The following is a 4,461-nucleotide window of genomic DNA, read 5'->3' as shown; positions in this document are numbered from 1 at the left end:
TCTTTCTTTCTTTCTTTCTTTCTTTCTTTCTTTCTTTCTTTCTTTCTCTCTCTCTCTCTCTGTTTCTTTACCTCGTTCTTTTTTCTCTCTCTTTCTTTTTCTTTCTCTCTCTTGTCCTTTCTTTGTCTTTGTCTTTATTTCTTTCTTTGAAACAGGATTTTATATAGCCTGGGTTGACTTTGACCTTGCTATATGACGAATGATGATCTTGAACTACTTCTAGCTTATACCTTCTGGAACTATAATTAGTGCTACCACGCACCAGTTATGTAGTATTGGAGATGAAAACCCAGAGCTTTTTGCATGCTGGGCACTAGCAACGAGCTACATTCTCAGCTCTAATTTTATTACATTTTGATATAATAGAATAGTTGTCATAATCTGGGGAAGGACATACTTAACACTAAGGATTTCTTCCAGTCTTTAGAACAAGACTTGTTGATTGTTGGAAATTACTCAGGTGATGATGAATAACTATGAAGACTAAGAAAGAATTAAATTAATTAATTGATTGATTATTTAATTGTTGTATGGATTGAACCTAGGACCTATTACTTTTTCCTGACCCAAGTGCTTCAGACATTGGAGGGACACAAAAGGCTAAGTGAGTCACTGAAGGAAAGAAGGCCCAACAAGAACTAAATAGGATCCATTTTTAAAAAATGGAATGAAAGAAAAAAAAAAAAGCCAAATATTGTGTCACACACCTTAATCCTGGTGCTGTGGAGACCCAGGCAGGCAGATTTCTGTTGAGTTTGAAGCCAGCTTGGTCTACACAAGAGTTCCAGGACAGGGAGCCCTACAAAGAGAGATCATGCCTCACAAACAAGTAAATTAATTAATTAATTAATAACGGGATGGAAGAAAGTGTGTAAAAGGAAGTTGCACTTTGAAGATTTGATTTTTAAAATAATGACAGTTACTTCAGTGGAATATATTCTATGGAAGATTGGAGATACAAAACCAAATAGGATGAATGGTTGTTCAATTCAAGGTTGAGATTAATAATGGAGTAGACTGAGCCTTCAGGGACAACTGCATTAGTAACACTACTTTGTGGCAGGTTTGTTGTGTCTTAGCAGCAGTAAGTTCTTATTTATTAATGTTTACTTAATATTAATATTTATTTATTAATATTATTAATATTAATATTTATTTAATGTTTAAGTATGAGAGAAGGAAGTTGCGGTTTAGTTAACTTAAGTGGGTATCTTAGTCAACAAGTTCCAGGCTTTGAGAGCAAATGGATAAATATATTAGTTTTTTTGTATGGGGTGAAATTAATGATCTAATTGTGAAAACTTTGTATCTCATAGCTGTTTCAAAATAAAGTAACAATATAAACTGGCCATTAAAATATAAGTAATATATACTTGAAGAAGCTAAGAAGGTTGAGAAGATTGTATGAAACAAGTGTTATTACTGGAATAGTCGTCTGAAATAATATTGTCTGATTTGTGTGTGTGTATCTGACCAAGAAACTGCCCTCAGGAGGTTGAGCCTATTACATACCCCTAAACAATTTGTGGCACACATTTTTAAGTTTGAAAGTGGAGAAGGCTTAAATGTTTCTGAAAATGTAGTAGTGTTTTTATATAGGGGGAAGGAAAAACAAATATAGAGGAGAACAGCTTCAGAAAATTTGCAGAATGATCAGGGGTATTCCAATGATTGCCCAAAAAAGAAAAGAAAGAACCCTTGTATCCCCAAAGGATTTGTGTATTAGAGTATTATTAGTATGGAGCCAGGGTAACCTGATAGATTATCAAGACTAGTAACTTGACTCTGCATGCGGATATGTGTGTAAATATATGTGTATGTATGTACACATGTGTATTGCCTATAGAGGTGAGAAGAGAGTGTTGAGTCCAATGGGCTAGATTTGCAGAAAGTTGTGAGTTAATTGAGAATGTTTTAGGAATTGAACTTTGGTCCCCTGGAGGATGAGCAAGTGCTACTCCAAGTTATCTAACATCTTCTTTTTTTTAACCGATAGTTGGAAGGTTGGGCAGATCTGGACATTCTCCCACCATCCTTTTTTAGCCACAGAGATAAGAAAATGAGGCATAGATACTTACTATCATTTTGTAGTCCATCCTGAGTATTGGGATTACAGGCATGTACCACTCACTTTTCGTGATGCTGAGGGGAAGACCTGGGAGACCTTCTTTGTGCTAGGTAAGCTCTCTAGTGAGCTCCATACTGCCCCAGCCCCGTCTCTGTTCCTGACATGATCTTTAAAGCAACTTCAGTCTTCAGGTTTTTGTTTGATTAATAATGTCCACTTTAACAGGACCCAAAGTGTAGGAGATTAAAAATGTTTTTCATTTTGTAGTAAAAACCTTTATGCTTATATCTGTATAAGATCTTATTGGTAAAGAAGTAACTACTAATATTCACCCCCTCAAAAAAGACCACTGTGTTTTAAAAAAAATACCTTTTTCTATTTCTGCCTGTCTTTCTCTGTCTCTCTGTCTCTCTCTCTGTCTCGCATGTGTGCTTGCATTTGTGTGTATCCCTAGTATTAGTATTACAAGCACTTGTGAGTTGCCTACTGTGAATGCTGGGGACTGAAGTTAGGACCCCAGAAAGACCGGCAAGATCTCTTAGCCGTGGAGGCCTTTCTCTAGCCCTCCATGTTATTTTGTAATTAGAAATTACTTTTGAGATAATTATAGATTCTATAGGTAGTTGTAAGAAAGGGTACAGAAAGATCCCATTTCTCCTTTAACACCATTGATAACTTTTTAACATCAGTGGTAACAGCTTGCAAAATTGTGATACTAGTGTGACAAACCTAATACTGACCTTGACATAAGAAAACCAACCAACTCAGCTTTCTCATTGTGAAATTACAATACAGCTGGAGTACTGACATTGATATAGTACCGGTTTCATTCAGAGTCCCCATCTTACCTATACTCCTGTGTTTGCATCTTTTACTACATATGTGGGTACCTTTTTCTACCATCACAGTTACAGAAAAATTCTGTCACAAGAGTGCTTGGTATTTTCCTATTATGTAACTGTGCCTACTTCTCTTCTCCCCCTACGTATCTGTTCTCCATTTCTATAATTTATTATTTTAAGGATGTTATATAAATGAAATTTCCCGGTGTGTAATCTTTTAGAATTGAATTTTAAATTTTATTTTAAGATTTAATTAAGTGTTGAGGGTGGGATCTTAGCTTTGCACGTGCCTGTGTGTGTGCGTGCGTGTGTGCGTGTGTGTGTGTGCGCGCGCCCAAAGAGACCAGAAACATCAGATCCCCATAGTTACAGACAGTTATATGCTGCCTGACATAGATGCTATGTCAGGCATAGATGCTGAAGTCAGGCCATTTTAGATAGGTGCTTTAACTGCTGACCCATGCAGGTCTTTACTGTTAGACAGAGTCTCACTCTGTACTCCGTACTAACTTTGAACTCAAGAAAATCCTCTGTCTCAGCCTCCCGAGTACTGGAATTATTGTTCAGGAGTAAGGCTGACTTTTTAAAAGCTCAGTATAATTCACTTGAGCTTCTTCCATCTTGATGCACGCATGTTTCAATAGGTCACTCCTCTGTATTGCTGAAAATGTCTGTTTTAATGTTTTCTTTACATTTGGAAGCTAAGACATAGACTATGCAGTTTCAGATTTTTCTCGTCTCTTCCCCAGACCCCAAGACAGGGTCTTATGTATACTAGGCTAGCCTTGAACTCACTATGTAATCAAGGATGACCTACAGAAATGCACTACTAGTCCTGAGCAATAGCCTAGTCCTTTGCCCTTTGACATGAACTTAAAAGCAGCCTCCCTGGGTCTTGTCAACTTTTCTAGTAGGTGTGTGTGTGTGTGTGTGTGTGTGTGTGTGTGTATGTGTGTGTTATTCTATCTTTTTTTTTTTTTTTGCTGTTTTTAATTGGTTTCCTAGTTTCATTTCAGTTTTATTTGGTATTTAATTATTGCCTTTGCTTGTGTTCATTTGTATTTAAGAATGAATTTGTGTTTTGTTTTTTGTTTTTAAGTTTTGCTGCTTTCTTTGTTTGAGGGTACCATTTCAGTCAGAAGTACCTAGAATGTATACCATTTAACATTAGCTCAATACTGCTATGTTCACTTGGTTTCTAGGTCTATACTGGATAGCAGGTTTGGTGAAGACATTTATTCTTTCTTGGACCTCAGATTTCCCAGACATCTCATGGTATTTCCTTTTATATTATTCTTTATTGGCTGCTATTTATTCTCCATGTATTTTGTATATACTTGACTCACCAGTTGGTGATATCAGGGTTTTTATTTATTTTTTTGTTTGTTTTTTTTACCTTACAAATGAAAGTTTGGAGTGTTTGGATTCCCTGTTCCCCTTTTACACCTGTGATAAGATGATATCTTAATGCATTGATTTTCCTTCCTTCCTTCCTTCCTTCCTTCCTTCCTTCCTTCCTTCCTTCCTTCCTTCCTTCCTTCCTTCCTTCCT

General features: G+C 36.4%; 1 protein-coding gene across 1 annotated transcript in view; it reads left to right on the top strand.

Moving 5' to 3' along the window:
* Positions 1-4,461, top strand: part of Kmt2e (lysine methyltransferase 2E (inactive)) — a 69,958-nt gene that overhangs the window by 8,320 nt on the left and 57,177 nt on the right. The window contains 1 exon segment of the mRNA XM_055612686.1: positions 4,113-4,185. The gene's annotated coding sequence lies outside the window, so the exon portion shown is untranslated.

The sequence above is a fragment of the Psammomys obesus genome, unplaced genomic scaffold (assembly GCF_907164565.1).
Source record: "Psammomys obesus unplaced genomic scaffold, mPsaObe1.curated_primary_1811, whole genome shotgun sequence".
NCBI lineage: Eukaryota > Metazoa > Chordata > Mammalia > Rodentia > Muridae > Psammomys > Psammomys obesus.
Note: the sequence above shows the minus strand (reverse complement) of the source record. Positions and strands in the feature narration are given on the sequence as shown.